Here is a 26,178-nt window from a genome sequence, read left to right as displayed (position 1 = left end):
CATTTGGAATTTGATGCCGGCAACATGTTTCAAAAAAGCTGGCACAAGTGGCAAAAAAGACTGATAAAGTTGAGGAATGCTCATCAAACACTTATTTGGAACATCCCACAGGTGAACAGGCTAATTGGGAACAGGTGGGTGCCATGATTGGGTATAAAAGCAGCTTCCATGAAATGCTCAGTCATTCACAAACAAGGATGGGGCGAGGGTCACCACTTTGTGAACAAATGCGTGAGCAAATTGTCAAACAGTTTAAGAACAACATTTCTCATCGAGCTATTGCAAGGAATTGAAGGATTTCACCATCTACGGTCCGTAATATCATCAAAAGGTTCAGATAATATGGAGAAATCATTGCACGTAACATTGAATGCCCGTGACCTTGGATCCCTCAAGCGGTACTACATCAAAAACCGACATCAGTGTGTAAAGGATATCACCGCATGGGCTCAGGAACACTTCAGAAAACCACTGTCAGCAACTACAGTTTGTCGCTACATCTGTAATTCCAAGTTAAAACTCTACTATGCAAAGCGAAAAAGCCATTTATCAACAACACCCAGAAATGCCGCCGGCTTCGCTGGGCCCGAGCTCATCTAAGATGGAGTGATGCAAAGTGGAAAAGTGTTATGTGGTCTGACGAGTCCACATTTCAAATAGTTTTTGGAAACTGTGGACGTCGTGTCCCCCGGAACAAAAAGGAAAAGAACCACCCGGATTGTTATAGGTGCAAAGTTGAAAAGCCAGCATCTGTGATGGTATGGGCCGTATTAGTGCCCAAGGCATGGGTAACTTACACATATGTGAAGGCACCATTAATGCTGAAAGGTACATACAGGTTTTGGAGCAACATATGTTGCCAGCCAAGCAACGTTACCATGGACGCCCCTGCTTATTTCAGCAAGACAATACCAAGCCACGTGATACAACAACTGACCTGTCTCCCATTGAAAATGTGTGGCTCATTATGAAGCCTAAAATACAACATTGGAGACCCCGGACTGTTGAACAATTTAAGCTGTACATCAAGCAAGAATGGGAAAGAATTCCACCTGAAAAGCTTCAAAAATTGGTCTCCTCAGTTCCCAAATGTTTACTGAGTGTTGTTAAAAGGAAAGGCCATGTAACACAGTGGAAAAAATGCCACTGTGTTAATGATTATTTGCAAAAAAAAACAAGTTTCTCAGTTCGAACATTAAATATCTTGTCTTTGCAGTCAATCGAATATAAGTTGAAAACGATTTGCAAATCATTGTATTCTGTTTTTATTTACAAATTACACAACGTGCCAACTTCACTGGTTTTGAGTTTTGTACATATATTTACAAGATTAAAGCTAGCATAAAACGTCAGGGTTTATTCCAAGGGATTCCACGAGCTGTCGTGTCAATAACCGACTGATTTCCCACTTTAATCTCAAGCCCGGCCTTCAGGTATGGTTAATATTAAGACCATAACGGACAACCTCGACGGCATCCTGGCACGGGGCCAGTGGCTCCATCAAATAAAACCCTGCCCGCCGGTGAACTGAATTTAATTTCAGAGATTTCAACCTCGGGGAAAAAAAATAAAAAAATATTGACGTATCCGTGCAACGTTTAGTGGATATTACTTAATACGACACGATAAGGGACACTTTTTTTTTTTACCTATGACCCCATTTTGCAATGATTGTTTACCTGAGCACAGCTGGCCGTCCCTTATAAACCGTTTGGGCTTATCCGGGTTTCCTCTCTGCTTCGTTGCCTACAAGTGAATTGGGATTTTGTCTTTGCAGTGTGAATTTGATCAAATAAAAAGGGTAGTCAATAACCTAATGAGGGAACGTGTGTGGCATCTGATTTAGATGTGATAACAATCAAGTGTACACAAACAGCAGCAGTAGGGATGATAGGCGATACCACATATTTTACATTTACATGCATTCATCCATTTTCCACCTCTTTCTGTTGTAGAAATCGATCAATATAGATTATTAGTAGTCAAGGAGGCAGACAACCAATATTTTGAGCTGATTTAGAGCCGATAATTACTGGCAGTAAGAGGTACAGAAGGGAAGGGATTCATTTGGCCCCAGAGGGCGGGTGGTGTAACGGTACCAGGGGGAAGGAGACGGCACAGAGGCAGATGTAAAGCTCAGCAGGTTTATTTTGAGCTTTGATGATGCGGTGGGGTGTGTATGCTACTATGTGTGTGTGTGTGTGTGTGTGTGTGTGTGAAGCAGGACTATGTAAAATATCAACAATAAAAATGTTACCAGTCAAAGTTAAAGTACCAATGATTGTCACACACACACTAGGTGTGGTGAAATGTGTCCTCTGCATTTGACCCATCCCCGTGTTCACCCCCTGGGAGGTGAGGGGAGCAGTGAGCAGCGACGGCGGCCGCGCCCGGGAATCATTTTTGGTGATTTAATCCCCAATTCCAACCCTTGATGCTGAGTGCCAAGCAGGGAGGTAATGGGTCCCATTTGTATAGTCTTTGGTATGACTGATGTTTGAACTCACGACCAACCAATCTCAAGGCGGACACTCTAACCCAGGGGTAGGGAACCTATGGCTCTCGAGCCAGATGTGGCTCTTTTGATGACTGCATCTGGCTCTCAGATCAATCTTAGCTGACACTGCTTAACACGATAAGTAATGAATAATTCCGCTGGTAATCACAGTGTTAAAAATAACCACGTATCAACCAGACTACAAAGCCATCAGCAAAACCATGCAGCACCAGAAGTCGCATTAATGGTAAGAAGTATTGCATTTATTATTGGTTAGCTTCAGAACAACATTGTTATTAAAAGGAATAAGAGACTCATTATACTCTAAAAATGTTGTTCTTACTTAAAAATGCACGCATTTAGTTGTATTCATCATTAAAAAATATTATACGGCTCTCACGGAAATACATTTTAAAATATTTGGCTTTCATGGCTCTCTCAGCCAAAAAGGTTCCCGACCACTGCTCTAACCACTAGGCCACTGAGTAGGTAAGCCAGGAGTTTGTTGTGTGTGGGTGTTGGTTGGAAAGGCAAACAAGTCCAAAGGGGCTGGGCAGAAGAAGGTCCGTGATTCAAGCGGGAGATTCCGTGAGGCTGGAGAGAGGCGTCCTGAGGTCCGTGTCCAGAGCAGGGGTCGAGGATCGAGGGGGGGGCAGTCAGAATCCAGAGGGGGGTCCAGGGAAGTGAGGCGCACATGTAACCCAGGCTTGAAAACACCCTATGCCTGGAGTTGAAATAATTCATTTAGTAAAGAGAAATTAATTTCAGTTGAATAACTAAGTGTTAAAAGACAATATAACATACATCCATAAACGTGGACGCATGTGAAAAAGTGCAATATATTTATCTGTACAGTAATCTATTTATTTATTTATATATATTTATTTATTTAATGTATATATTTATATATTATTTATATATATTTATTTATTAATATATGCACCTTATTGCTTTTTTATCCTGCACTACCATGATCTTATGTAACGAAATTTTGTTTTTATCTGTGCTGTAAAGTTCAAATTTGAGTGACAATAAAAAGGAAGTCTAAGTCTAAGTCTAAAACAGGTACACACTAATCTACACTTTACGTTCTTCATTTATATTTTTATCCTGCTCTACAAATTGTTAAAATAGAAAACACACAATATACATGGAAATGTTGGCAGGATTTGCAAAGGTGAAAATGACCTGTCTCAGTGAGCCCTTTCATGTCCCTCCTATTATGACGCAACTTCCTGTAGTATAGGAGCAGAGAAACTCCTCTTCCTGTTCCTCTTCACGTGTGGCTATGCCAAACACACACAGATAATCTGTTGAACAATCCTCTGCAATCCACTTGGTAAGGCTTGAAAATAAGCTTGCAATTCGATCCATCCACATTTCTAATGTTGTTAACAACTTCTGATCCATATATTGTGTTGTTTGAACCTTGTAGAGCAGTGTGACATCGAGTGTAACATTCACTGACTGACATCCCTGTTGTGCAGTCGTTTCACTTGATCAGCGGTGAGTGAATAACAATGATGTGATGTTTTATTTGAGCCATAATTGTTGGTGATTTTTATTTTGTTCATGTTTACAGCACATGCTGGGATCGCTGGGATTATTTTTGGTTTACTGAAGTAATAGATTACTGATTACCTTTGGTTAAAGGCCTACTGAAACCCACTACTACCGACCACGCAGTCTGATAGTTTATATATCAATGATGACATCTTAACATTGTAACACATGCCAATACGGCTGGGTTAGCTTACTAAAGTGCAATTTAAAATTTTGCGCGAAATATCCTGCTGAAAACGTCTCGGTATGATGACGTCAGCGCGTGACGTCTTGGATTGTAGAGGAAATTTTGGGACAGCATGGTGGCCAGCTGTTACGTCGTCTGTTTTCATCGCAAAATTCCACAGTATTCTGGACATCTGTTTTGGTGAATCTTTTGCAATTTGTTCAATGAACAATGGAGACAGCAAAGAAGAAAGCTGTAGGAGGGAAGCGGTGTATTGCGGCCGACTTCAGAGTGTTTGGTCTCGTCGTGTACCTCCGGCAGTCTTCCGCAGTTTCGTCCAAGTCATGGCCAAGATGGCGGCGCTCCCGTAAGTTGCGACAACATTTAGTAATTATTATCAAATCCATCCATCCATCCATCCATCTTCTTCCGCTTATCCGAGGTCGGGTCGCGGGGGCAGCAGCCTAAGCAGGGAAGCCCAGACTTCCCTCTCCCCAGCCACTTCGTCCAGCTCTTCCTGTGGGACCCCGAGGCGTTCCCAGGCCAGCCGAGAGACATAGTCTTCCCAACGTGTCCTGGGTCTTCCCCGCGGCCTCCTACCGGTCGGACGTGCCCTAAACACCTCCCTAGGGAGGCGTTCGGGTGGCATCCTGACCAGATGCCCGAACCACCTCATCTGGCTCCTCTCGATGTGGAGGAGCAGCGGCTTTACTTTGAGCTCCTCCCGGATGGCAGAGCTTCTCACCCTATCTCTAAGGGAGAGCCCCGCCACCCGGCGGAGGAAACTCATTTCGGCCGCTTGTACCCGTGATCTTGTCCTTTCGGTCATAACCCAAAGCTCATGACCATAGGTGAGGATGGGAACGTAGATCGACCGGTAAATTGAGAGCTTTGCCTTCCGGCTCAGCTCCTTCTTCACCACAACGGATTGATACAGCGTCCGCATTACTGAAGACGCCGCACCGATCCGCCTGTCGATCTCACGATCCACTCTTCCCTCACTCGTGAACAAGACTCCGAGGTACTTGAACTCCTCCACTTGGGGCAAGATCTCCTCCCCAACCCGGAGATGGCACTCCACCCTTTTCCGGGCGAGAACCATGGACTCGGACTTGGAGGTGCTGATTCTCATCCCAGTCGCTTCACACTCAGCTGCGAACCGATCCAGTGAGAGCTGAAGATCCTGGCCAGATGAAGCCATCAGGACCACATCATCTGCAAAAAGCAGAGACCTAATCCTGCAGCCACCAAACCAGATCCCCTCAACGCCTTGACTGCGCCTAGAAATTCTGTCCATAAAAGTTATGAACAGAATCGGTGACAAAGGGCAGCCTTGGCGGAGTCCAACCCTCACTGGAAACGTGTCCGACTTACTACCGGCAATGCGGACCAAGCTCTGGCACTGATCATATAGGGAGCGGACTGCCACAATCAGACAGTCCGAAACCCCGTACTCTCTGAGCACTCCCCACAGGACTTCCCGAGGGACACGGTCGAATGCCTTCTCCAAGTCCACAAAACACATGTAGACTGGTTGGGCAAACTCCCATGCACCCTCAAGGACCCTGCGGAGAGTATAGAGCTGGTCCACAGTTCCACGACCAGGACGAAAACCACACTGTTCCTCCTGAATCCGAGTTTCGACTATCCGGCGTAGCCTCCTCTCCAGTACACCTGAATAGACCTTACCGGGAAGGCTGAGGAGTGTGATCCCACGATAGTTAGAACACACCCTCCGGTTCCCCTTCTTAAAGAGAGGAACCACCACCCCGGTCTGCCAATCCAGTGGCACCGCCCCCGATGTCCACGCGATGCTGCAGAGTCTTGTCAACCAAGACAGCCCCACAGCATCCAGAGCCTTAAGGAACTCCGGGCGGATCTCATCTACCCCCGGGGCCTTGCCACCGAGGAGCTTTTTAACTACCTCAGCAACCTCAGCCCCAGAAATAGGAGAACCCACCACAGACTCCCCAGGCACTTCTTCCTCATAGGAAGACGTGTTGGTGGGATTGAGGAGGTCTTCGAAGTATTCCCTCCACCGATCCACAACATCCGCAGTCGAGGTCAGCAGAACACCATCCTCGCCATACACGGTGTTGATAGTGCACTGCTTCCCCTTCCTGAGGCGGCGGATGGTGGTCCAGAATTGCTTCGAAGCCGTCCGGAAGTCGTTTTCCATGGCCTCACCGAACTCCTCCCATGTCCGAGTTTTTGCCTCTGCGACCGCTGAAGCCGCACACCGCTTGGCCTGTCGGTACTTGTCCGCTGCCTCAGGAGTCCTATGAGCCAAAAGAACCCGATAGCACTCCTTCTTCAGCTTGACGGCATCCCTCACCGCCGGTGTCCACCAACGGGTTCTAGGATTACCGCCACGACAAGCACCAACTACCTTGCGGCCACAGCTCCAATCAGCCGCCTCGACAATAGAGGCGCGGAACATGGTCCATTCGGACTCAATGTCCAGCACCTCCCTCGTGACATGTTCAAAGTTCTTCCGGAGGTGGGAATTGAAACTCTCTCTGACAGGAGACTCTGCCAGACGTTCCCAGCAAACCCTCACAATGCGTTTGGGCCTGCCAGGTCTATCCGGCATCCTCCCCCACCATCGCAGCCAACTCACCACCAGGTGGTGATCGGTAGAAAGCTCCGCCCCTCTCTTCACCCGAGTGTCCAAAACATGAGGCCGCAAATCCGATGACACAACTACAAAGTCGATCATGGAACTGCGGCCTAGGGTGTCCTGGTGCCAAGTGCACATATGGACACCCTTATGTTTGAACATGGTGTTCGTTATGGACAATCTGTGACGGGCACAAAAGTCCAATAACATAACACCGCTCGGGTTCAGATCCGGGCAGCCATTCTTCCCAATCACGCCTCTCCAGGTTTCACTGTCGCTGCCAACATGAGCATTGAAGTCCCCCAGTAGAACGAGGGAATCACCCGGGATTATCAAATCCACTCGGTCAAAATACAAAGAAAAGGCGTGGGAAGCATCGACGTAATTTTTGTCATGCCTCCTCCAAAGAAGAGCGCACAGATGGAGAATGACATAGAGGAAATACGCAAGTCGCTAAACTTCATGTCAGGGGACCTGGCTAGCGTCTCCCAACAGCTAAGCAAGCTAACGGAGCTTGTAGATGAAGTGAGGAAACTCAAAGAAACAATCCGACAAAAAGACAAGACAATAACTGATCTTGAAAGGAGAGTTGAAAACTTAGAGCAGTACACAAGGATGGAAGATGTCATCATCACGGGACTAAACATCAGACCGCGCTCATATGCCCGAGCTGCTACGGCGGGCAGGAATGTTGGAGAGGACGCAGAGACAGAGGATCTGCAAACTCTGGAGGACCAAGTCTTGCACTTTTTGAAAGGAAAAGACATACACGTGGATGCAAATATCTCAGCGTGTCATACACTGCCACGCAGAGACAAAGCAAAGCCTGCAGTCCTTGTGCGCTTTGTAAACCGGAGACACAAAACAGAACTACTGAGACAAGGAATAAAGTTGAAGGGATCAGCGGTGTATATCTGACCAAGAAAATATCGGATATAGCACGGGAAGCACGCATCCTCAGGAAAAACAACAAGATTAGAGCCACATGGACAAGAAACTGCAAGGTTTTCATTCAGCTGAATGGATCTACGCCGGAAAAAGCTAAAGTGATACTGGTAAGAGAACTTGAAGACCTCGAACAATTCAGATAATGTCGATTGTTCCATTTTTTGGACAATCACAATTGCACTCTTGTCGAGCTCATTTTTTGATCGTTCCTTTTTTGATGAGGACAGCTACAGTGAGATTTTTGATGAGCTTATTTTTGAAATGCTCAGACTATTTTTGTTGTTTTTTACTTTATCTTACCTTGGATCATAAAGACATATACTCAACACCACGTATAAACACTAACTTAATACCAAATACAAAATTGTTTTCATTTGGACTGCTTTGGGACGCTTATAATAGAGTAAAAGTATTGTCAGTTGTGTGCGTGTGTTTGTGTGGGTGTGGGTGTGTGCGTGTTTCAGTGGAGGTGGATACAAATGTGTTATCTGTACAAGGAAAAAGAAAAAACTAAAATACAATGGAGAGTGAATTAAAAAATATCTTTACCAACGTTGGTGATAAGGAATTAGATTGTAGAAATACTGATAATAATCATAGTAGTGAACTGTATAATAATTATAATCACATCCAACTAGACTTCTACGACAATATCAATTACAACTGCAATTCAAATGAGTTTGGCAGTGACATAGATCCCGATTGTAATCTTTACAATAATATTACCAGAAACTGTGAGTACTACACAGACGAACAATTTAAATGTGTGAATGTGGACAAATCATTTACTGTAATACATTTTAATAGCCGAAGTTTGTATAAAAATGTTGACAATATTAGAGAATATCTGAGCCAGTTCAATAAATTTAGTATTGTTGCAGTCTCAGAGACTTGGCTTGATGAGAACAAGTGTTGTGAAATAAGATTGGATGGTTATGAATTATTCACCACAAACAGAGTTGGAAAAAGGGGAGGAGGAGTAGCACTTTTTGTAAATCAAGATTTAAAATGTTGGAAGATTGACAGCAAATCAACTGCTATAGCTGGAGTTTTTGAATGCATAACAGTAGAAATTGAAGTAGAAAAATCCAAAAAAATAAATGTCAGTTGTGTTTATAGAACATCTGGATCGTGTCTAGATACATTCAATCAAAAATTGGATTATTTGTTTAGTAAATCAAACAAGATCCATATTGTGTGCGGTGATTTTAATATTAATCTTCTGAACCCCATGGACAGTACCAAAACAACCGATTTTATAACAGGACTGTACAGCAATAATTTCTTTCCCCTTATTACAAAACCAACCAGAATAACAGTAGACTTTGCCACACTGATAGATAACATTTTCACCAATCAACCGGAGAATCAAATTACAGCAGGACTACTACTCAATGACGTAAGTGATCATCTACCTGTATTCAGTATTTTCCACGATTTCTTTGATGAGAGAAGGGCCAAAAAAGCAGTTCAATATAGATTTGTTAGACACCAAACACCAGAAACTATGGCAGCATTTAAGTCTGAGTTATGTGCTCAAGACTGGGGGGAGGTTTATACCTCCACAGACCCGAATGAGGCTTATGAAACCTTTCTCAACATTTTCATAACACTGTATGATAAGCACTGTCCAATGAAAAAACATGACATTAAGGACAGCACTGTCAAGGCCAAACCGTGGATCACAAAAGGATTATTGAAGTCCTGCAAAAAGAAAAATTATCTTTACAGAAGACATTTAAAGCACAGAACCAAAGAAACTGAACACAAATATAAAACGTACAAAAATAAGTTAACAAATAATAAAGCACAGCAAAAGAACACATTACTGTAACCTATTAGAACAACATAAAAATAGCATCCAGGGTACGTGGAAAGTTTTAAATGGTATCATTAAAAAAAACATGACAAATAAGGAACATCCAAGCTATTTCATAGAAAATAATCAAACTATAAATGACCCTAAGGAAATAACGGATGCTTTTAACACCTTCTTTGTGAACGTTGGACCTACTTTAGCAAATGAAATTGTACAACCTGAAAACAGTGTCAAATTTAATGAACAAACCATTAAAAGCAACTTAGAATCGTTTATTTCCCCCGTTTATGAAAGTGAAATCACAGAAATTGTAAATTCTCAGAAAAACAAGAAGTCAACAGACTGCTGTGACTTGGACTTTTCTCTGATTAAAGAAATTGTTGATTTTATAGCTGTTCCTTTCACTTATATATGTAATATTTCTTTTATAAAAGGAGTTTTCCCAAAGAAAATGAAAACGGCAAAAGTTATTCCCATCTTCAAAAGTGGAGATAAGCATCAGTTCACCAACTATAGGCCTATTTCTCTACTCTCACAATTTTCAAAAGTCCTTGAAAAATTATTTGTGTCAAGATTAGACAGATTTATTGATAAGCATCACTTGCTAAGTGAACACCAATACGGTTTTCGACCAAACAGGTCCACTTCCATGGCAGTGATGGAACTAGTTGAGGAGGTAACCACTGCTATTGATAAGAGGGAGTTTGTTGTTGGCGTTTTTATTGACCTGAGCAAGGCCTTTGACACCATCGATCACACATTACTTTCAAACAAAATGCAGAGGTATGGTTTTAGAGGTCTTGCTCATGATTGGTTGAAAAGTTATCTTGGTGGTAGAGAACAGTATGTGCATATGAACAATGTAGATTCAGATAAAAAGATTATAACACATGGAGTGCCCCAAGGTTCTGTACTGGGACCAAAATTGTTTTTATTGTATATTAATGATATCTGCAAAATCTTTAAAAAACTCAATTGTATTCTCTTTGCTGACGATACAAGTCTGTATTGTTCTGGGCAAGACCTTGGCCAACTCTTAGAGACTGTAGAGAGCGAACTCCACATACTAAAGCAATGGTTTGATGCCAATAAACTGTCAATCAACTTAAATAAAACAAAATATATAATTTTTGGAAATAGGAAAAATAACATACAGTGTCATATAAGAATTGATGATATGGAGATAGAAAGGGTGTATTCAACATTTTTGGGAATCTATATAGATGATAAATTAAATTGGAAACTGTACATAAATATACTTAAGACAAAGATGGCAAAAAATATTGCTATGTTACATAAAATCAAAAACTCCGTAAATCAAAAGGCTCTTAATATGTTATATAATTCTTTCGTACTCCCTTATCTTAATTATTGTGTTGAAATCTGGGGTAACAATTACAAAACAAACATCAACTCTATATTCTTACTTCAAAAGAAAGCGATTAGAATTGTAAATTATGCAGATTATCATGACCATACCAATGCTCTGTTTATTAAATTAAAAACATTAAAACTGCATGATCTTGTTGACCTCAACACTGCTATTGTGACGTACAAAGCTCATAACCACATGCTGCCTCAGTGTCTACAGGAGAGGTTCATACCCAGAGATAATCCCTATGACCTCAGAGGTTCAGCTGTCTTCCAGAAAGCTAAAATAAGAACAAGCTTAAAAAGTAGATGCGTTTCTGTCAGGGGGGTTCAACTGTGGAACAGCTTGGATGATTCCTTAAAATGTTCCAGTTCCATTCACACATTTAAAAAACACTTTAAGACCAATGTCTTGGAAAAATATATCACTCTTGAATCAACACAGTAGTTAATACTATGATCAATGTTAATTAAAATACTAAATGTGGGATATAAATAATAATGGAAGTATAATTGTTTGTATATAGTATATAAAATGGTACAAAGGTTTAACACGCGTATAAGGATATTTCACATGCCTTTACTGTGTATATAATTGAACAGTGTTCATATTGTGTATAATGTGTATTTATAATATGTTGTACAAAAGACATTTCATAATTTTCGGAAGTTCATCTTGTACTTGACATTGTTTATAGGGTTAGGCGTTCAACTTCAGCCTAAACCCTTTCGGTATGCAACATTTTCATTTTCAATCTATGAATGTACAACTGTTTGTTTATTTTGTTGACCATTGACCGAAGAATAAACTTTACTTACTTACTTACTTACTTCAGCAACACAAACACGGCCGGTGTTTCATTGTTTACATTCCCGAAAGATGACAGTCAAGCTTTACCATTGGCCTGTGGAGAACTGGGACAACGGAGACTCTTACCAGGAGGACTTTGAGTTGGATACGCAGACACGGTACCGTGAGTACGCATGCAGCTGCGGTTTCCAAACATTTGATCGCTTGCCCGTACGTGCGTGCCGCTATGTGCATGTCACGTACGTAACTTTGGGGACTTTGGGGAAATATATGTGCTGTATGAACTTTGGGGAGGTGAACGGTACTTTGGGCTGTGGGATTGAGTGTGTTGTGCAGGTGTTTGAGTTGTATTGGCGGGTTATATGGACGGGAGGGGGGAGGTGTTTGTTATGCGGGATTAATTTGTGGCATATTAAATATAAGCCTGGTTGTGTTGTGGCTAATAGAGTATATATATATATGTCTTGTGTTTATTTACTGTTTTAGTCATTCCCAGCTGAATATCAGGTCCCACCCGCCTCTCACAGCATCTTCCCTATTTGAATCGCTCCCACTGCCCTCTAGTCCTTCACTCTCACTTTCCTCATCAACGAATCTTTCATCCTCGCTCAAATTAATGGGGAAATCGTCACTTTCTCGGTCCGAATCGCTCTCGGTGCTGATGGCCATGATTGTAAACATTGTGCGGATGTGAGGAGCTCCACAACCTGTGACGTCATGCTATTCGTCTGCTACTTCCGGTACAGGTAAGGCTTTTTTATCAGCGACCAAAAGTTGCGAACTTTATCGTCTGTTCTCTACTAAATCCTTTCAGCAAAAATATGGCAATATCGCGAAATGATCAAGTATGACACATAGAATGAACCTGCTATCCCCGTTTAAATAAGAAAATCACATTTCAGTAGGCCTTTAAGGGGGTAATTTTTAGTGCATCTCTCACCTGTGCTAGCAAGGGAGAGATATTTAGCACGTTTTAACTTTATGTACCTCCAAGTTGCTACACAAAAGTCCCTTTTGAACATTAATGTGCATTTTGTTTAATTAATCTACCTCATCTAATTGTGAACGTAAAGGTGCATTTAAATAGTATTTTTGTATTTAAAGAAACAGTTGATATATTTTTGAATATTTGAACAATTGAAAAAAAGAACTATAATAAGCGTTTAACTTTTATTTTGATATTTCTTTTTTTGAAAACAAATACGTTGTAAACCAAAGCATTTGAGATACATGATTGGTGATTAATGACATGATTGAGCTAATGAATGCAAGTTAAAAAGTATTTAAGCTACCCATCCATCCATTTTCTACCGCTTATCCCTTTCGGGGTCGCGGGGGTTGCTGGAGCATATCTCAGCTACAATCGGGCGGAAGGCGGGGTACACCCTGGACCAATGTTCCCTCTAATTTTTCATGTGTTTGAGCAAACGCAAAAACTCCCTGAGCATTCAGTGGAGCCCATGTGAGCAACATCAGACGTGCACACTGTGGCTACACCAGCAGCACACCTGTCCCAAACCTGACTAAATAACAAGTTTAATCTCCATCCATCCATCCATTTTCTACCGCTTGTCCCTTTCAGGGTCGCGGGGGGTGCTGGAGCCTATCTCAGCTGCATTCTGGCGGAAGGCGGCGTACACCCTGGACAAGTCCCCACCTCATCCCAGGGCCAACACAGATAGACAGACAACATTCTCTTATTATTATAATCAAATGACAGCAGTCATTTCCATGAGATTATTTTCTAATATAAGTGTTTAGGCCCACTTACAATGACAATAACAAAAAATATTGTTTTTCATGAGCTGTGTACTTGTATTGTTTGTCTGGGTGGAGGTCCTGCTTTGGAAATAATTTGTACCCCTTTCAGACATTGCATTTAGTTCCCATTAAAACATTCACATGTTGCACAATGAGATGTACCGTATTTTCCGCACTATAAAGCGCATCGGATTATAAGGCGCACCTTCAATGAATGGCATATTTCAAAACTTTGTTCATATATAAGGCGCACCGGATTATAAGGCGCACCTATGTCAACAAAACAGTCAGATAGGTCAGTCAAACTTTATTAATAGATAACAAACCAGCGTTCTGACAACTCTGTTCACTCCCAAAATGAATAAACAGCTGATTTACTCGTGTTACGTAAATCAAACGTGCAATCACAATATAGTAACACGTGAAATAGTGCAGAGCAATAACAATATATCAATAACTCAACGTTGCTCAAACGTTAATGTCACACAACACAACACACTAAATAAAAATGTAAAGCTCACTTTATGAAGTTATAGCTCATTCACAAATCCCTCGAATTCTTCCTCTTCAGTGTCCGAATTAAACAGTTGAGCGAATACGGCATCCAACATGGCCGGCTCCGTCTCGTCGAAGTCGTCATTAATGGAGTCAGTGTCGTTGCCGTTTATTAGTTCAGTGACAATTCCTGCCTTCCTGAAAGCTCGGACCACAGATGAGACTGAATCAGCCCAGGCATTTACGATCCACTGGCAGATAGTGGCGTATGTCGTCTGGCGCTGTCTCCCTGTCTTGGTGAACGTCACGTGTGTTCGCCTTCTGTCATCCACTGTTCCCACGCAGTTAGCAGTCTAGCTTCAAATGCCCTGTTGACACCAATATCTAGCGGCTGGAGGTCTTTTGTCAATCCACCCGGAATGACGGCGAGTATTGAATTAAGCGCGTAAGCGTGTCTCTTAATGTGATGTTATGAGCTAGCAAATATAACAACTACACTACCCAGCATGCAACGATAGTGACGAGCATGCGCGGTAGCCCTGAGAAGCGTTGTATGCTGGCAGTTAGAATGTGGTTATGAGCACGCTGTGAGTAAACGTTGAGAACTCAGTTAACACGCCTCGTCTGCATTATTTATAATTAGACAGACAACACACTTAATAGGAGCCATTTTGGGGTCTTTACATAAACACACAAATGGAAATGAAATGTCACATATCCCAGCATGCACCGCGCGCTTCTTCTTCTTCTACGGGGAAAAAAGATGGCGGCTGTTTACCGTAGTTGCGAGACCGAAACTTTATGAAAATTAATATTAATATTAACCCATATATAAGGCGCACCGGATTATAAGGCGCACTGTCAGCTTTTGAGAAAATTTGTGGTTTTTAGGTGCGCCTTATAGTGCGGAAAATACGGTAAGCAAGGGTTCATGTGTACATTGCTGCAACTTCCTGTTTGTAAAGAAATATATTTTTATTAGTATTTATTTAATATACTAACAGCATTTCATGATTAATATTTATAAATTAAGATTCCTAATAAATGACACTAGAATAAGCACACATTTGATTGGTAAATCATAGTGTAACGACCTGGAATGACACTTTGTGTGGTGTTGGAGTTGTCCAACTTTTTGTGTGGCTGTAAACGCATCACTGGCTAAGTGCCATATGTGCATGTGTTGGCGCAAGTGAGAAAGAGCGAGCGGCTGCTGTTGATATAACAAAGTTGCTTTTGGTCTGGTTTGTACTGCAGAAAATGACCACTTTTGCTAGATATAATTTTTTTTACTAATGTCTTGGTGATGTGTTTATGGCCGACAATAAAGAGTTTTGCTCAGTAAAATGATGGATGGAATTCATGTCCTCAAAGCGTCTCGACAGACGTTACAATATTTGAACAATGATGACGAAAAATGTTTTCTCTGTCTTGTCCGTGTGTCGAAAATTGTTATGCGCTTATTTTTTTTATTTGATTTTGTGCGTGGCATAGATTTGCCGTGCGCAGAGGACACTTGAGCAGTGCGCAATTGCACAGGCGCGCACCTTAGAGGGAACGTTGCCCTGGACAAGTCGCCACCTTATCTCAGGTCCAACACAGATAGACAGCTATTTCATGGCTATTTAAAAACACAGTTGAAACCAGTGTGGGTGAATAACACAAGCTATTGGGTCTTGTCTGATCTATTATTAGGCCAGGTTTTTTTGATTGGGTGATTCAGATACTATCTTCATCCCCTGAAACACCTTGTGTGGAGAGGACGGCATCGCTCTTCCAGCCCAGGTGTATGAGAGGCTCCGCAGTCTCTCCAACTCCAACACTGATTCCCCCCATTCCCCAGATCTATCGATCCGATTCCCAGTGCATACTTGGTGGCGAGCTAACTGAGAATCTGGACACTGAGGTGCAGTGTTAACGTCCCCTCCCCCACGGTTTGTGTGGTAGGACAAAAACTAAAACAGTGCACTGTCAGATACAGAGAAACGGGCCCCAACGAACAGTTTAAACAAACTTTGGGAACTAAAGAAATAGGGTTTCTACTCTGCCGGCTTTTCTTATTTTTGTTTACTATTTTTGATATACTGCAGTTGTTGTAAAATTTCTAAGTGCACTCTTCAATATATTTTTTGCCATTCAACATTTCAGTTCATCGTTGTCTGTGTCATTATTGATATGCAACACTAGCTCTTAAAAACACTAGGATCCTTCTGATACTAGTCCGGTTCGATATTTACACCATTGACTACTACTCACCTGTTTCCTCACCTGTTACTTGTTTGTAACTAGGGTTACACACAGCTCACTTCCAAGGAAACAGAGGGAACAAGGGAAATGACAGGGACAGGTGAGCACAAGGGCAGAGGTAGACAGAGAGAGAGCAAGAGACTTATAACACTGTACCATACAGATGGCTTACAGAGAACTACATTCCGGCCCCGGATCTTCGAGTACTCATCAGACCCAGGTGCGCGGATTGCAGATTGCTTGCACCCAAGCAGGGGCGTGGCCGTGATGCGGGAAGAGCGAGCAGAGGCGTGTCCTGGCGCGCCTCCAGCGGAATGAAATTGAGGGTGTTGCACGATCCGATTTTAGCCGCCAGATGGCAGTAGTGCGTTGCGTTTGTGGCCAGTCCGACTTTAGCCACAGCGTCAGTTGCGATATAGAGTGGCGTTTTCCGTCATTTTCAGCAGACTGCATTGCAAAATGATTACCCCCTCCCCTCCTGTATGTGTGTGTGTCTCAGAAAAGTAGCAGTTTTAGAGTATTTTGTTTAAGGTCAAGCCTAAACGGTAGCATTGAGGATTTTATAGCCTCCGAGTTGGATTCAAATAAGCTAAAAGGCAGACACCCATTATATTAGAACAAAGCCCTCCGTGGGATAACGGCCCTTGCATCTATTTTTTTCCCTCCCACTTTGTTTGCTAATCCAAGAGGGCAGCTGTTGGCGAATCTGTGACGTAATCTATGTCCTCGTTTTACAGCGGCGTTGTGATTAAGCACAGGCAGACGGATGCGGGTTGCACAGTGTTCCGTCCTCTTTGAGGGAGCAGCGCTGTAATTAACTGACAGTACGTGTTAATATGTGCCTTTACGGTGCGGCTATGAACGCCCATGAAAAAGCTCCATTAGCTTCTGCGTCAATAATGATTTGTGAGGATGAATGAGGCGACGCCAACCTGAGATAATTTGATCATCGGCGGTTGTTTTGACACATTATTTGTTTAACCGGTTGATTACGACTAATGTTAATTTTCCAAGTCAGTTTTTGAGGGTGTACGATTTCTATGTTTTAAATGGCGGGCATATTTTGGACCAGTATGTTTGTTTTGCTATGCTGAGCATTTGCCTTCGGTTTTCTATTTTGCCGTGTTTAAGGATCAACACTCATCTTACCTACCGCATATTGGGATCACAAACACACCACTAATATGCCAGTTTGTGATCCCAATATGCGGTAGGTAAGAGGAGTGTTTGATCCTTAAACACGGCAAAATACAAAACCGAAGGCAAATACCCAGCATAGCATAACAAACATGAAATATCAACTTTATTTGGCAAGCAATTAGGGGTGTCAAAATAATTGATTTTCGAATTAATCGCACTTTCTATTATATTTAAAAAAAATTGTGTGTACATATATATATATATATATATATATACGTACACACACACACACACACAGCCCGGCCCCCCGGCCAATTTTTTTTAACCCAATGCTGCCCCCGATTAAATCAAACAAACAAAAAACAAAAAAAATATATATATATATATATATATATATATATATATATATATATATATATATATATATATATATATATATACAATATATATATATATTTATATATATATATATATATATATATATACTGTATATATATATATATATATATATATACTGTATATATATATATATATTCCTCACACACTAATTGACTAAAAGAGTGCACACTTTCCGCACGCTTGCCCGAAACTGCGACGATGATATCACGTTATCGATGGGAAAATGCATTTTTAGACAATATGTTTTGCCTGAGCGGCTAGGAGACCCCAAGAGTAACAAGCGGTAGAAAATATATTAGAAAGGACAAATACATAAAAAAACCTTGAGACTTCCCGAGGGCCATATTTTGGACACCCGCGGGCCGTAGTTTGGAGACCCCTGATTTAAACTTTACCGCTGCCGGGTATTCTTTTCTATACTTTTATTGTCATACTTTCAGAATGTGTTTGTTCTATTTTTGGCCAAAGTAAGGCAAAGAAAACAATCTGAAGTTGTCTTCGTTTTTTAGTTTTAATGCCATGATTTCAATAGTCCGGCCCGCGTGTGCACAGATTTCCTTCCATGTGGCCCCTGAGCTCAAATGAGTTGGACACCCCTGATGCATAGTATGACAGTATGTCTAACAGATGCAGCCAAAAAAAGGGCAGCATAAAATAAAGAGTAGACCCAGCAGAAAATAGACATTATAAAAGAGAAGTAGCTAGTATGGAAGTGGTCGGACAAAAAAATAAATACATTTAGACTTCCCGCGGGCCGAATTTTGGACGCTGGTGGGCCGTATTCAGTTTGGGGACCCCTGAGGTAGATGACTATCTGCTATACATATTTACTTTTGAAAAGAGAAGTGTTGGATACATACTTTGTTGCCTTAATTGTATTTGACTTTATTAAATGTTTGGTCAGAATTTTATTAAACAAAAGCAGTTTTTTTTTTTAAAGAGTAATTGGATTTTTGGGGGGGAATTCTGCCTATCGTTCACAATCATTATGAAACATAACGACGGATGGATTTAAAAAAAAAAAAAAAAATTCTAAATAATAAATAAACGTAAATAAAAGTCCGCTTACAGTGGGAGCTCCTATAATTTCACCCATAAAATCCAACAAATAACCATTCAAAAACCACCAACAATACTCCATTTACATTTCGTGACTTGAGTATTAACCAAGTTTTAGTGGGGTTGTTATTATAAGCGCTAACGCAGACAAACTATTTATAGCCACTTCCTGTGTGCCTATGTTTCCCTCACCGAGTGGTCTGCTGCTTCCTCGCTTCCTTGCTCCATTCATTCATCCATCCATTTTCTACCGCTTGTCCCTTTTGGGTCGCGGGGGTGCTGGAGCCTATCTCAGCTGCATTGGGTCGGTAGGCTGGGTACACCCTGCACAAGTCGCCACCTCATCGCAGGGCCAACACAGATAAACAGACAACATTCACACTCACATTCACACACTAAGACCAATTTAGTGTTGCCAATCAGCCTATCCTCAGGTGCATGTGTTTGGTAGTGGGAGGAAGCCGGAGTACCCGGAGGGAACCCACGCAGTCACGGAGAGAACATGCAAACGCCACACAAAAAGATCCCGAGCCCAGGATCAAACCCAAAACCTCCGTACTGTGAGGCACACGTACTGTAAGTTTATTCTAGATCATAAATCATGCATCTCACCTGGACAGAAGAAATCTGAGTAGGTATTCCCACAAGTTGGTACACTTTGACATCCATTTAGGACTCGGAAATGGCCAGAACGACACAAAAAGACGCTTGGTACCCTTAGACAAAGTATCGATCTTGAATCAAAAATTGATTTTGAATGGAATCGTTACCCCCAAGAATTGAACCAAATCGAATTGTGTGGTGCTCAAAGATTCACAACGCTACTAGCAATAGTCCGGCGGCAAATAGCTTACGAGAATGGCATATAGAGGCGCTCGATTGGGATTGGCCGCAGGTATGTGGAATCAGCGCTCCTAGCAACAAAAAGGTAAACTTGGAAGAAGAACCACTGACCACAGAAATGAACACTAAATACACAAGAATTACGGCAAAACTAAAACCATCTTATATCTTATACCTCTTGCAGAAATCTAAGACCACTATTTTTGGTCAAATAAGGATTTACAACCTAATTTTTTTAAACTAAATATACTGAGGATGAACTACTGCTTATAGAAGCAAGCACGAAGGAAGAGTGAGACGTTGGACCAGACGGAAGCCGAGAGAGGGAAATGAAAGCAAATTTGATGCTATAAATGTGGAACTTGGAGCCAAGCTACTTCGACATAAATAGAGTGCTTACCTAAAATCCACGGGAAACGTCCCCGGTAGAGATGCGCGGATAGGCAATTATTTCATCCGCAACCGCATAAGAAAGTCGTCAACCATCCGCAATCCACCCGATCTAACATTTGATCAGAACCGCATCCGCCCGCCATCCGCCCTCACCCGCCCGTTGTTATATATCTAATATAGACGATGCAAGGCATTAGTGAGGTTATAAAGTTTTTGCCTGTTAAAGAAAGGAGACTGATCCAATGCAGCACAGACATTCGCGTGCCACGCTGTCACGACCCAGACGCACACCAGTGCGCAATCATATGGGAGCCGCGCTGAGCGCACCTCCAAGCGCGTCTCGCTGCCGGCGACGGCCGGGTATATGGGCCCGACGCTCCAGCGCCATCCATTTTCAGGGCTAGTTGATTCGGCAGGTGGGTTGTTACACACTCCTTAGCGGGTTCCGACTTCCATGGCCACCGTCCTAGCTGCTGTCTATATCAACCAGGGTGAGCCCCACCCCTTTCGTGAGCGCACTGCGTGCGGAGTGACCCCTGTTACGCGCCCCCGGCAACAGGGGTGGCGGGCAGGTAAGCTGCGCGGGCAGGTAAGCTGCGCGGGCGGAGCGCGCGGAGTGACCCCTGTTACGAGCCCCCGGCCACGGGGGTGGCGGGCAGGTAAGCTGCTTACCTGCTGCGCGTGACGCCGGCCGCGGCGAAGGCGGACGAGGCGGGGTGTCGGTGCGGTGGGCGCGGTGGTGACCCTGGACGTGCGTCGGGCCCTTTTCGCGGATCGCCTCAGCTACGGCTCCCGGTGGGGCCCTCTCGGGGGAAGGGGCCTCGGTCCCGGACCCCGGCGAGGCGTCCCTTCTCCGCTCCGTAAAAGTGTCCATCTCTTTTTTTTTTTTTCTTCTGTTGTGGCATATGCTGCAGGTGCCTGCTCGTTTTTCGTATGTGGGTAACAACATTTAACTATGTATATATATTTCCAAATTGGTTTAACTGCCACCCGCCTGAATCTATTTAAAATCAAATTGTTTTTTATTTAAACCACCCGACCCGACCCGACCCGCGATAAAATTTAATTTTTTTTAAATTTCATCCGCCCGATCCGCGGACTCCGCGGTTGTGCCCGCAAACCGCGCATCTCTAGTCCCCGGCCAGCTGGACCAAGCGAACAACTGTCCATCGAGTGAGTCACTTTAATATCGACCATGATACACGCAGCGTGTCATGTGTGTTATTACAATTACAGTACATATGCTATGTGGCTAGCTGTGTACAAACAAAAGATGAAACGTTGGCTAATACTTTACAGATACTGTAATATGATTGTTCATGTTTTTCAGTCAGTACAGATCGGTGTCGTATCGCATTGTTGTGCATTACAAACTCAAACACGTTTTTGTGTTGTTGTGGAAGCTAGCTTATCTCTTGCCATAGTTAGCGTTTACGGCTAATATAGTAGCACGCCGATGTGTTATTACAATAACAATGTCGCTACAGCTTGGTTATTACACAGGTTACGGAACGTAAATGAAGTATTGTTGATGGTTTTTGAAAGCATTTTAAAGGGATTTAGAGGTAGAATTGGTTGCTCCTCATTAGCTGCATTGCTAGCCACCTAGAACAAGCCAATTTGTATACGTTAGAAAGTAGAAAAACAAAACATTTTGTCTTCTTGTCTCTCATAACGGTTGTGAATGATAAGCAAAATTTCCCCAAAAAGTGCAATTCCCACTTAAAGCATCAAAAATACAACCTTACCTTCCAGACCAATGTGATGTGAATTGGCAGTAAATATTATTTATTGTATTGTTTAACGTAAACAAACCCCCCGCTGACTGTTTGACCAACGTCTTTGCTCACAAGGAAAAACAAAACCCACAAACAAGCTTAATGGATACAAGGTTTTATGTTTGTCTGCGTCAAATAAATCTGTCCGCCCTTGAGAACAGGAATAAACCAGATATTTGCATTTCATAATAGTGTCTGGGATATAACAAGTCGTGTTCTTGCATCAGCATCCCACGCAGTGAGAGTACACTACTTCCTCCAGAACACTGTGTTGGGCGTGTGCCCGGGCAGGGGTCAATCTCCCACCGGGCGTCGAGCTCCTCAGGGCTACAGCGAAGCTTAAAAAGTGATTCCGTGGATCGGAGTCTAAAAGGAACCAGGCTGCTGTAGCCTGCAGCGCATGTCATCATGGAATATGACATGTAGTAATAATAATAACATGAAATGTGGGTATGATGCGACCGCGCGCTTGTTTTTGACCCAAAGAAAGGCCGGAAGGCAAACGTTTCTGCTTTGTTGATTGCAGCTGGTTCATAAATCACGATTGCTCATGTTTGAATAAAGTCTTTCAAAAACAAGTTGTGTTGACAGGGTGCATTACATCACAGCATGCTCTCCGGGCAGGAGACTTCCGGAGACAACAGCGTCCCTCAAAAAAGCCATGCCGTGGATTCTTGGGTGCGTCGCCCAGCATGAGTTATTTTGGCGCTGCTGGTTGCAGGAGCTGTGTGCTTTTGTGTCCTCCTTTGAGGTTTCCCTCTTTTTTTTCCCGTGTTTCGTGCCTTTCGTGATTTCTGCGCTGCTTTGTGGTGCTTTTTTGTGTATTTTTGGATCGCCTTTAGACCACAGGTGTCAAACCCAAGGCCCGCGGGCCACATTGTATGATGTGACTGGCTAGAACGCCTGAAAACAACATACCCTATATTGCCAAAAGTATTTGGCCACTCATCCAAATGATCAGAATCAGGTGTCTTAATCACTTGGCCCGACCACAGGTGTATAAAATCAAGCACTTAGGCACGGAGACTGTTTCTACAAACATTTGTGAAAGAATGGACCGATCTCTGGAGCTCAGTGATTTCCAGCGTGGAACTGTCATAGGATGCCACCTGTGCAGCAAATCCAGTCGTGAAATTTCCTCGCTCCTAAATATTCCAAAGTCAACTGTCTGCTTTATTATAAGAAAATGAAGAGTTTGGGAACAACAGCAACTCAGCCACCAAATGGTAACCCACGTAAACTTACGGAGAAGGGTCAGCGGATGCTGAAGCGCATAGTGCAAAGAGGTCGCCGACTTTCTGCAGTCAGTTGCTACAGAGCTCCAAACTTCATGTGACCTTCCAATTAGCCCATGTACAGTACGCAGAGAGCTTCATGGAATGGGTTTCCATGGCTGAGCAGCTGCATTTAAGCCATGCATCACCAAGTCCAATGCAAAGCATGGAATGCAGTGGTGTAAAGCACGTCCCCACTCGACTCCAGAGCAATGGAGACGCGTTCTCTGGAGTGATGAATCACGCTTTTCCATCTGGCAATCTGATTGACGAGCAGCTGGGTTTGGAGGTTGCCAGGAGAACGGTACATTTCGGACTACATTGTGCAGAGTGTGAAATTTGATGGAGGAGGAATTATGGTGTGGGGTTGTTTTTCAGGAATTGGGCTTGGCCCCTTAGTTCCAGTGAAAGGAACTTTGAATGCTCCAGGATACCAAAACATTTTGGACAATTCCATGCTCCCAACCTTGTGGGAACAGTTTGGAGCGGGCCCCTTCCTCTTCCAACATGACTGTGCACCAGTGCACAAAGCAAGGTCCATAAAGACATGAATGACAGAGTCTGGTGTGAATGAACTTGACTGGCCTGCACAGAGTCCTGACCTCTACCACTGTTTTTATTAAAGTATAATTCTGTCGGATGAACTGACGTTTTTTTATTTTTATTTATCGTCAAATACACGACCGTGTTTATGATGTATGACTGAAAATGGAAAAATGGTACCGCATTGTTTATGGTAAAAACCTGGCAGCTCGATTGCCAGCATTAAAAAAAATAAACAGCAATATATTGGAAAAAAAACAGTAGATTTTACAGTAAAATTTTGGGAACTAAACTGCCACTTTCTTTTCCGTTAAAAACAGTGGTACTGTTTTCCCATTTACTGTAATATGTTGTAAAAAACACTGTATATTTTACAGTAAAATTATGGTGACTGAGTTGGCAGTTTTTTACTGTGATCAAATGCAAAAGCAACTTATATATTATTCGTTGTTACAAGCGGCCCTCTGAGGGCAGCCATAACTGTGCTGTGGCCCTCATTGAAAAGGAGTGTGACACACCTGCAGGCCATGGTCATGTTTGCAGCAGAGACTAGCTGCGGGGTCTGCCGGAGGAGATGCGGAGGATGAGCTTCTTGGAGTATGTTGGTTTCTCTGATCAGATTCTTGCTCATTGCATTAGCGGGAGCTAGTGGGCAGCCTAGGACGGAGTCGGCTCTATCGGTTGCTTTGTTGGGTCTGTTCTGTGCGCAGTATATATTATTTATTGCGAATGTTTTGTGTTTTACTTTTGTAGCTGTATTAAATGGCAGCTGGTTGCATCAGCCTTTATGTCCTTTAATGTTTCTCTCTTGTTTTCATGTGTTTTTGCTTTATTTTGTGTGGACTTTTTGTATCTGCACTGCAACAAAATCAATTCCCCATTGAGGGATGAATATATAAGTTTACCCTGTTCTATAGAATTGCAACTTGACCTGCTTGTGCAAGAAGAAGAAAACATTGAGGTACGCCAGTAATCAACACCATTTTTTTCTGGGCTTGAATTCTGCCTCTGGCATTACTTTTGTGGAGTTTGCATGTTTTTACTGTGCTTGTGTGCATTCTCTCCAGTTTGGTTTAGGTTCCTTGAAAACTCAGCGTTTTCTTGAAGGGTGAATGTGAGCATACATGTCAGTGTTACGCTGATTTGAAAAAAAAAAAAGAAAAAAAAAAAAAAGATTTTTTCAGATATATGCATCATGTTATCATTACAAATGGTCACTCAAAATGTCTTTAAAAAAATTCCGGATACAACTTTCACTTCTGATACCACACCAACATTGAAACCCTGAATATTGGCCGATAGCGATATTGGTCCGATATGATATCAGCACAAATCATACATGGAAAGTATAAAAAATCATAATCTATGTATTCCTCATTGCCTGGTCTCTAAAGGGGTCTTATTACGCGAAACCAACTTTTCTTACCTGTCCTGAGAGTTTAAAATCAGTCCATTATTTATAAACCAATCTTGCAGTCCTTCATAATTCCTCCAAACGAGCCGTATCTCCCGAAGTGCTTTGTGCGAGTCCGCCATTGTAGTCCGACGTTGTACGCAATAAGCTCCTTCTTATAATAATAGAGGTTAAGTTGCTTCAGCTAAAAATGGTTTGATATTAATAAGTTATCATTAAATGATAAGAAAACTAAATGTACGGTGTTTAGTGGTGCAAGGACAAATTGTGAAGCAAAATTTAAATTAAATCAAGTGGAAATTGATAGAGTATATGAAACTAAATTATTAGGAATACTAATTGGTCTTAAATTATGTTAGAAACTCCATATTGAATATATAAAGGGAAAAATATCCAAATCCATTGCTATTCTTTATAAAGTAAGACACATGCTGAATAAGAAATGTCTGCATATGTTATATTATTCTTTTATTTTTCCATATTTAACATATTGTGTTGAAGTTTGGGGAAATGTTTATAAAACAAACATAGACCCAATAATTCCACTACACAAAAAAAGGGTAATTAGAATAATAGACAAAGTGTGCTACTATGAACCGACCAATCCATTATACATAAGTTCTAATGTGTTAACATTTTCAGATATTGTGTTTTTAAAAACAATGGAAATTATATTTCGAGTAAAGAACAACAGCCTTCCAGCTTGTAGTCTTAGGTTATTTAAATTAAAAAAGGAGAAAACTATAATTTATGGGGGATATGGATTTTTTAAATAGGTAAAGTAAAAACGAATATAAAATACAAATGTATTTCAGTTTGAGGAGTTAAATGGTGAAACAAGCTCAGTGATGAGTTGAAGACATGTAGTTCTTTGTTAAGGTTTAAGAAAGCCTTGAAAGGTGAAATAATGGAAAATTATAAAATATAGCAACGATTACTTTCATCCCATTGATATTTTGAACGTTGATGTTCCAGGCAATCTAATTTACAATGAATGTATAGGATAGGCAAATATAAGCCTTGGCTTCAGCCTATTC

The 26,178-nt window shown here is 42.1% G+C and overlaps 1 long non-coding RNA gene across 1 annotated transcript; it reads left to right on the top strand.

Moving 5' to 3' along the window:
* The first annotated feature begins 3,771 nt into the window (after positions 1-3,771).
* Positions 3,772-14,592, top strand: LOC133622597 (uncharacterized). The gene is made up of 3 exons (XR_009817804.2): positions 3,772-3,836; positions 3,933-4,003; positions 13,378-14,592. It is a non-coding gene; the product is annotated as an uncharacterized lncRNA (long non-coding RNA).
* Positions 14,593-26,178: the final 11,586 nt, after the last annotated feature.

Source organism: Nerophis lumbriciformis, linkage group LG23 (genome assembly GCF_033978685.3).
Source record: "Nerophis lumbriciformis linkage group LG23, RoL_Nlum_v2.1, whole genome shotgun sequence".
NCBI lineage: Eukaryota > Metazoa > Chordata > Actinopteri > Syngnathiformes > Syngnathidae > Nerophis > Nerophis lumbriciformis.
This window is presented reverse-complemented; position numbering and strand designations above follow the sequence as displayed.